Raw genomic sequence first — 10,110 nt, forward strand, 5'->3', positions numbered from 1 at the left:
CGGGTTGCTTTATTTCGAGTGTGACATTGAATTCCCTCGCAAATCTTTGTAATTCCACTAAATGTCTTAGAGTTTTAACCTCTGGCTACTATGATGTGTGGATAGGGTCCAGAATATATACACGACATCCATGTTTGTGGTTGATGTACAAGATTTATTGGCCAATGAATGCATCTCAAATATAAATCTACAAGTGGTAGCTATTAGAAACAATAAACCATGACAACAATGGACAAAAGATCTTACTTATGAAGTTGCACGATGAGATGTTGTTGTCTATCACATGCCAAAAATCAAAGGGTTCACACAGAACTATTGATCTCGTGTTGAATCTAACAACATGGGCAGACTAAGAAAAACAATTTAGAAACATGTTGATACTAATGATTTTGAATGCCTAATTATGATAACTCATACAAAATTATAGATCCATGACGTTTACAGGAGGGTCTATGAACAATAATCCCTCGTCACATGCTAGTATACACACGGTGATGCTTTATCCATAGCTTGCTCCATGTTAAGTATGCCCATAAGTTTTTTGGGACATAAACCCATTGCATGAGGTATCGAGCTTTGCACCCATTCCTTCCTGAAAAATGGATGGTAAGAATCATAATAATGTATACTGGCACATTATATACTTGTAAATTATACTTACTCTAAACACTCGGCATCATTGATAGACATGATGTTGTTGTAGAGCCTAACAACTAATCACGTTGATCTGTGGGCATGCTAGAGATTGTGGTAGCACGTTTGTCTTCGACTCCGACCCATCAAGTGGATTCTCCAGGAACTCAACATTAGAATAGGTTACTTTCTTCAATCGGGTGGGTCCGTCAAGTTGGATTTGGGAGGCTCTTGGAATAAGCACATAGATTCAGTTGGCTGCTGAGGTGGATCGATCAGGTGCGGCTGTTATTGATTTCCTACTTTTGCGATGGTGCTCATGAGAAACCATATATGGGCCAGGTCGAACTACCGGAATTAATAGTTATAACATGTTGGTATTTGTGGTGGCAACGGAGAGAGTTTTTCAAAGGAGAGAAGGTGCAAATGCTAAAGAGAACAGTTCCCGAGATCATGGCACTCACCCTAAACTACGCATGTGCTGCAGGAAAGGTCTTGACTTCAGCCCTAGCTGGGCATCTAGTGCTAAATGTCGATGCTTCTTTTTTTGTTGAAATAAACTCCGGTGCTTGTGAGCAATTATCAGAGATCATAAGGGGCGCTTCATCACTGCTTCTACAGCTAGGTTGAACATGCCGCACTTTTTGAAGTATTGAAGCCGGCCCTAAGTTTGGGTTGAGCTAAACTGGTAAGGATGTACAATATCACAGTAGTGGATGCACTAAAGCTCAGTGAAGGCCATTCGATGACGGCAGCGCCAATGTTAGATGATTGTAGGAATATCTTGTGATTTCAGGAAGGTTATAGTTGAGCGTTGTTTTGGAGAGTCCAATGTAGTAGCTCATGAATTAGCTAAATGGTGATGTGTGAACGCCCTTCTATTTGGGCCGAGGCACCTCCTAGCTTCCTTGATAAATTCCTAGCAGATGATGTAACCGTTATTTGAGTTAATAAAGTAATATTTCTGTCAAAAAAAGGAATTAGGTAAACTTTCTTCATCGCCAGATCGGTAGTATAACTGATTTCCTTTTAGCTTATTCATGTTTGTATGGAGCAATATGACACCTAATTTCTGTCGAAACAATATGAAAACTAATTAATTTTCATCGAAAGTGTTTCATATCCTCATACAAAATATTTAAAATGACGATACATTGCCACAGAATACAAAATCTGATGTGAAAAGATAAATAATGTCATAACTCGATATATTTATGTATAGTATCACGATCAACACACCCATGACAAACCACTTTATGCATCAACCTCATATTGTTCATATGTGTTACTGCTACATCTATCAAAAACTATATATTATTATATAATTTAAATATGTTATTATATGCAACATGCATAAAATGAAAAAAGACATACATCTAGAATAAGCAAAACAAGAAGATCCATGCAAGATAAGTTTGTACATGGTGTGGTAAAATTTGAAACCAGATTTTCATGCAAGATAAGTTTTCAAGACATTCCTTTAATATTTTTAGTTCCTTATTTTGTTGCCCCTTGTTTCCATCGCTTCCAAATACCAAGATAGCAAGAAAGCCAATGCAAAACTGGGCCAGAGCATGAAAAGTGATGCCACATCTGGCAATGCAGTCCAGTGAGCCTCATGTTACACTTGATAAAATCAGTACATTAGCAATAGAAACAATAACGGTGCACATGTATTAACACTTAATATATAATCCCAACAAGAGGATCTGTTGTGTAGAAGATGCAATGCACATTTGTCCAGCTTAAAATATTTCTCACTTTATGTGTCGTTTTAGCAAATGGATATATCCAAAAGTAAAACCGAGTATTAAAACCCCAGAAATAATTAGATAATGATTGGGCCCTGTATGTCAAATGACTGAAGATGTATTCTTTCATGAAGATTTCTCATATAATTTTATGTAATCAAATTGCAAGAACTATGTTGCTAAACTTGGTCAAGATGAGAATTCCTATCAGAGCCGATTCCAAAAGTAAAGCCGGTTAACAAAAGATTCAGACCAATATATCGACGCAGTTCGGAGTATACAACAGAGAACTGTCACCCAAAAGCTAATCCCTAAAACTGAACTTCTAAACTCGCCTTAAAGGAAACATTGACTCTGGCACGTACAAAAACTCGGCATATACTGCTCCCAAATCCAAAGGGAATTAATTTTTCATTAGACAAGCACAAACTAAAAATCTGGAGCTAAGATGTGTATGCAATGGTTAGTTTACAATCTTGCATACGAAAGCATATAATTTGATAACTTCGAAGTTCTAATATTATCCACGTGCATGAGAACTAAATAATTTTAGTTAACAATAGAAGACTACTCATGGAAAGTTAATCTGTGTATTCTCCTTCAGAAGTAAAAAAATAGTCATCTTTGCATGGCACTCTATTCTGGAAGGTTATCACATAAAACTTCTGTTCAATTAGAAAACTTTGATTATACCAGAAGGAATAAGCAGCAAACATTAAAAAATAGGCGTCTGATTCCAGCTCGTGCTTCCCAAAATGAAATAATGTCACTCACCTGAAGAACATCAGATTAATTACGACCAATGCCACAATTGGGGTAGTCTTCTCCTAAAAAATCTGTACAAGCCCCGTCTATACTCCAGCTGATTTCATCATCTAAACCAGACTAAATATTATAAGTTTACCCATGTGAAATTATGTATCAAGTAATCAGGTAAACAAGTATAGAAGTAGAACGAGATGTATATGTAACCTGATCTTCCCAAAACAAACAGTAAGCAAAATGAGAATGATAGGAGTGGGGTGGTAAGGCCAGGGCAACAAAGATGGGAGCAAAGAAAAACTCCAGCCCCATGACCATCAGGTTCTTGCGCAACTCCTTTGATATCGCACAGTTCATACTGCATAGTACGACAAAACCAAAGGCTTAAGGGTTGCATCATTGACAAATGAGTGAGCCGGTGGCGCAAACGGACCTCATCTTCTGCTTCATGGCATGATCCAAGCCACCATAGTGCCTTCCACAACTTGTAGCTATCGAAGTGATCGAGCTCATAACCATCCATGGATGCCGCTGCTGCCACAGACCTAAGAAAACCAAAAGAAGATGAAACACGAATAAGGGTCTGAGAACTTAACTCCGATAAAATTCTCAGAAGCTGAGACGGGTGGATAGGACCAAGCAACACCTACACCTGCAACAATTTTTAATGACAAAAGGATCAACATATTGGATTTTTAAAACAAAACCTGCACCTACACAAGTATATGTTATATTAACACAAGTGCAGATCCTGTCCCACTCTTCACTTTGTTTACACAAAAGTTTAGAATAACAATCTTGGAGAGTGATCTCAACCGGGTTCGATCGGCATGGCGCGCTACTCATTTTTCTAGTAGTGGGTGCTGAGAGGAAGGATCCCGAACCTCCACAACTTGTAGCTATCGAAGTGCCTTCCGCAACTTGTAGCTATCGAAGTGATATAGCTCATAACCATGCATGGATGCCGCTGCTGCCACGGACCTATGGAAACCAAAAGAAGATGAAACACGAGTAAGGATTTGAGAACATAACTTCGATCGGATCGTAAGAAGCTGAGATGGGTGTGGATAGGATCAAGCAACAACAATACAAGTGTCCTTCACACGCCATGTACAATACTGAAACAAAACAAATTGCATTGGTGTAAAACTATAGCTATTAGCTCTTTCACCTTGTCACACAGTCCCTTCAATCCAAGAATATCGGCAACAAAAGGATAAACAAATTGGATTTTTAAAACAAAACATGCACCTGCATAAGTATATGTTATATTAGCACAAGTGCAGATCCTGTCCCACTCTTCACTTTGTTTACAAAAAACTTCAGAATAGCAATCTTGGCTAGTGATCTCGACGGGGTTCGATCGGCGTGGCGCACCGCTGATTCTTCTAGGAATCGGTGCTGAGAGGAAGGATCCTGAACCTCCATTGTCGATCGGCCGGAGCTGCATCGTCCTTCGGATCAGAGCGTGGACGGGATCGAGACGGTAGGGGTTGAGGAATTTGTAGGACGTGAGGGTTTAGGGTGGGCAACACGAGAACTCACCCATATCTTGGCAGATGGCAGGCCCGAGGTGCGGTCGTGTTCATGCTTCGGGGGCTGCCACGTGTTATCCTCGCCGCCATCAGTGATGCCGCCGCCATCGCTTGTCGCCGCCACTTCAGCGCCACGAGCGTGGGACTGAGGGACGAAGGGAAGGGGAGGAAGCGAATTGACGTACCTATGTTTGGTATGGAGATCTGTTGGTATGTAATAGTCAGCCTAATTATTGTTACGATTCGTTCGATTTGTTTCCATCTACGTTACGATTGATTGGTAACGTATTATCAGTTCCTGCCCGTTTATAACGTGTCTAGTTAGGAAACTTTGAAAAGGTTAGGAAAGTTTTATTGTGAGGGTAAAAAAATCAACATAAGGAGATCTGGTGGTGGGATGTGAGACGAAAATAGACCGGACGAAAATAAACCGTAATACTATTCAATCAACTCATCCATTAGGAGTAGATAATACAAGTATTTAATCCGTAATTCGGTAAATATTATGGATATAAAAATCAAATGGGAAACCAATACGGTTTTTGGTGGGAAGGTGATCTCACGTAAGAAGGTAAGCAAATCATGATGTGATTTTTGAATCCTTAATTACGCAAAAATTAAATGAGCACCTACCAAAGAAAGCGCAAGAATTATTACCTGATATAAACCGATGAAGTGGGGGAAGGGAACGAAAAAAAATCTACGAAAAAAACCCAACGAAGGTGGGATGAAAAAAAACATGGTAGGTGGGACGAAAATTGACCGGCGGAGACTACCAACTGCTCCATTAGAAGTAGAGATAAACCGATGAAGTGGGGGAAGGGGACGAAAAAAAAATCTACAAAAAAACCCAGCGAAGGTGGGACGAAAAAAACCATGATAGGTGGGACGAAAATTGACCGACGGAGACTATCAACTCCTCCATTAGAAATAGAGATAATACTCCTATATGGTGCGTATCAGCTAATTATATATTGTCACTAGATTATAGGCTGCTAATGATCGGACGTATGATGCCATCGATGACGCTCCGCGTACACTCCACGACTACCAGTCAGTGCAGATACTCTTCTTAATTTGTGTAAATAAAATATAACCAACATCTGACGTTCACGATGACCTGGATAAGACCAACGAGTCATCTATTTATTGCGTCTCCTCAAGGACAAGACAGGACATCAAGTACCTGAGCTCCACATCGATCAGTAGTTCAGTACCCACAGCCACTCCACTCTCAGCTGGACCCTCTCAGCTCAGGGACTCGGTGTCAGGGCGACCCAAGACAGAAGAATCATGGGATCCGTGACGGCGTCGACGACGGCGCAGCCCACCCTCCGCGTGGCCACCTTCTGCGGCTCCCTCCGCAAGGACTCATGGCACCGCGGCCTCATCCGCGCCGGTACGCACCATTCCTCACCAATCACGGCGGCGAGGGCTTCCCGCTGGCCATCGAGGCGCTCCGCGACAGGGTCCGCGCCGCCGACTGCTTTCTCTTCGCCTTGCCCGAGTACAACTACTCCGTCACGGCGTCCCTGAAGAACGCGCTGGACTGGGCGTCCAGGGCAAGCGCAACTGCTGGGCGGACAGGGCGGCGGCGATCGTGTGTGCAGGGGGCGACTTCGGCGGGGCAGGGCACGCAAACTCCTTTTTACCGGAGTGGGGATGTACCGGAGCCGCATCCGCCGTTGGCGTTGTTTGCGATTCGTGCATAGTTATGGCCCATCTTTTATATACGACTGTATTTTTATTATCTATCTTTAGTATATCACTGTAGTATGTCAGGAGGATGACCCACTATTTATACTAGTTTGTCAGCTTTGTCAGCTCAGCATGCATGCAACCTTTTTCCTCTCTCCCCGCTCCCAAACAAATCCATCTTTTTATTTTTTTATAGATGGTCATCATATTTTAGATGGTCATCAGAACAAAATCTATCAACATGATCATCATATTTCACATTAAAATTTTAGATGGTCATCATATTTTAGATGGTCATCATATTTCACATTAAAATTTCATTATATTTTTTTATAGATTCAAATTTCTTGCAACATGATCTTCAGAACAAAATCAATCTTGAATATTTTAAAATTAGATTTCAAAATAACATGTTTCATAGTCTTCAAAAAATATCTCGTTTCATAGATTTCACTTAGTTCAAAAAATAAATTTCACTAAGTTCATAGATATAAATTATTTCAAAGAATTGAGACATATATTCTGTAACGAGTGAAATCACTTTTTACAAACAAGTGAAATATAGTATTTCAATTGAATGAGTGTAATATATTTTCTGAAACTACTGAAATGAGTGAAATCTATCTTTTTTAACAAGTGAAATCACTTTTTTGAAACAAGTGAAATATAGTATTTCAATTGAATGAGTGTAATATGTTTTCTGAAACTAGTGAAATCAGTGAAATCTATCTTTTGTAACGAGTGAAAGCACTTTCTTGAAAGAAGTGAAATTTAGTATTTCAATTGAATGAGTGTAATATGTTTTCTGAAACTTGTGAAATCTTTCTTTTGTAACGAGTGAAATCACTTTTTTAGAACAAGTGAAATATAGTATTTGAATTGAATGAGTGTAATATGTTTTCTGAAGTAGTGAAATGAGTGAAATCTATCTTTTGTAACGAGTGAAATCACTTTTTTAAGACAAGTGAAATATAGTATTTCAATTGAATGAGTGTAATATAGTTTGAGATGAGTGAAATAATTGAAATACAATAATATTGAAATATGATACATAAAATTCAAACTAGTCAAAATGTATTCAAGATTGGTCTTGTTTGAAAGGTCTTATCGTCCTAGACTCGAATATATAAAAAGTTTCAAAAATGAATATTTGGTTCTAAACGTATCAAGTATTCAAAAATATGAGGATGGAAATTAATCCATGTGAGTGTATGGAAAGAGAGGCTGCATGCATGCGTCGTCCATCTCCACTCTAACTCTCTCTCCTATGTGAAAAGCCTGAAAAGACATGCAGTGTCAGCTTTGTCAGCCTGGACAGTTGTATTACAATTGTATAAAGGTGCCGCTTCGTTCAGTAACTTATACGGACTCGGGTCGCACAGATCTTGACGAAAGTGACCAACGACGGATGCGGCTCCGGTACATCCCGCCTTCGGTAAAAAAACTTAGTCGGGCCAGGGCATCACTCCACCTCCGCCAGATCAGGGTGTTCCTAGACCTCCACTTCATCAACAAGCCCGAGCTCCACGTGAGGGCGTTCGCGGAGCCGCCCAAGTTCGACGAGGAGGGTAACCTCATCGACACCGAGACTGGGGAGCGGCTCAAGAAGGTGCTCCTCTCGCTCCAGGCCTTCGCGCTCAGGCTCCAACGCAAGGACGACTGACTGACTGACTCAAGATCGATTATACTTGCTTGGCACCGTGTAGTGTACCGTACGTGCTGGTTAATTTGCATTGCCCTTTAGTTTGACCACGTTGTGCTCCGTGCATTGGTATTCACGATCTTGTTTGGTTCGCAGCGCAGCGCATGCATGCATGCAGACATTCATGTGATTGCGTGTCCTTCATTCAACACGAAGTATCGAGTTGTAATTCTTTAGTTGTAAGTAAGTAAAAGTATGATGATCATTATTATTAGAACATTATCCCAATGTGAGGAAAGGATGGTGAAGACTATGATTCCCCACAAGTCCGTATAAGACTCCGGACGAAAAATAAAAATATATAAAAAAAGTGGTCAAAGAGCTCAAAAAAAGAGAGAAATAAGAGAAGGGACAATGTTATTATCCTTTTTCCACACTTGTGCTTCAAAGTAGCACCATGATCTTCATGATAGATAGTCTTCTATATTGACACTTTCATATACTAGTGTGAATTTTTCATTATAGAAATTGGCTTGTATATTACAATAATGAGCTTCCTCAAAGTGCCCTAAGTCTTCGCGAGCAAGCGAGTTGGATACACACCCACTTAGTTTGTTTTGAGCTTTCATACACTTATAGCTCTAGTGCATCTGTGGCATTACAATCCATACTCACTAACGTTGATATCTATTAATGGGCATCTACATAGCCCGTTGATACGCCTAGTTGATGTGAGACTATATTCTTCTTTTTGTCTTCTCCACAAACACCATATTCTATTCCACCTATAGTACTATATCCACGGCTCACGCTCATATATTGCGTGAAAGTTGAAAAAGTTTGAGAACATCAAAAGTATGAAACAATTGCTTGGCTTGTCATCAGGGTTGTGCATGATTTAATACTTTGCGTGATGAAGATGGAGCATAGCCAGACTATATGATTTTGCAGGGATAACTTTTTTTGGCCATGTTATTTTGAGAAGACATGATTGTTTTGTTAGTATGCTTGAAGTATTATTGTTTTTATGACAATATTAAACTTTTGTTTTGAATCTTATGGATCTGAATATTCATGTCACAATAAATAAAATTACATGGATAAATATGTTAGGTAGCATTCCACATCAAAAATTCTGTTTTATATCATTTACCTACTCGAGGACGAGCAGGAATTAAGCTTGGGGATACTTGATTCGTCTCCAACGTATCTATAATTTTTGATTATTCCATGCTATTATATTATCTGTTTGGATGTTTTATATGCATTAATATGCTATCCTACATTATTTTTGGGACTAACCTATTAACCCAGAGGCCAGTGCTAGTTTCTGTTTTTTCCTTGTTTTTGAGTTTCGGAGAAAAGGAATATCAAACGGAGTCCGAATGGAGTAAAACTTTACGATGATTTTTCTTGGACCAGAAGACACACATAGGACTTGGAGACCAAGGAAAAGGAGTCTCGAGGCGACGACAAGGGTGCAGGGCGCGCCCCAGGGGGCGCCCCCTGCCTTGTGGGTCCCTCGGAGCTCCTCTAACCCTAATATTTGGCCTATAAATTACCAAATATTCCCAAACCATCAGAAGCATGCACAAAAATACTTTTCCGTCGTGCAAGCCTCTTTTCCCGTGAGATCCCATCTTGGGGCCTTTTTCGTCGATCTGCCGGAAGGGGATTCAATCATGGAACGTACCTATATCAACCCTATTGCCCTTCCAATGAAGCATGAGTAGTTTACCTCAGACCTATGGGTCCATAGCTACTAGCTAGATGGCTTCTTGTCTCTCTATGATCCTCAATACCATGTTCTCCTCGATGTTATTGGAGTTCTATCCGATGTAATATTTTTTTGTGGTGTGTTTGTTGAGATCCGATAAATTGTGGATTTATGATCAGATTATTTGTGAATATTATTTGAATATTCTCTGAATTCTTATATGCATGATTTGAGATCTTTGTAATTCTCTTCGAATTATCGGTTTGGTTTGGCCAACTAGATTGGTATTTCTTGCAATGGGAGAGGTGCTTAGTTTTGGGTTCAATCTTGCGGTGTCCTGCTACCTCTTGAGCTTGTGTTTGTTTTCCCTTG

General features: G+C 40.0%; 1 pseudogene; it reads left to right on the forward strand.

Moving 5' to 3' along the window:
- The first annotated feature begins 5,873 nt into the window (after nucleotides 1-5,873).
- Nucleotides 5,874-8,042, forward strand: LOC123064964 (probable NADPH:quinone oxidoreductase 1; annotated as a pseudogene).
- The last annotated feature ends 2,068 nt before the right edge of the window (nucleotides 8,043-10,110 follow it).

This window comes from Triticum aestivum, chromosome 3B (genome assembly GCF_018294505.1).
Source record: "Triticum aestivum cultivar Chinese Spring chromosome 3B, IWGSC CS RefSeq v2.1, whole genome shotgun sequence".
NCBI classification, from domain to species: domain Eukaryota; kingdom Viridiplantae; phylum Streptophyta; class Magnoliopsida; order Poales; family Poaceae; genus Triticum; species Triticum aestivum.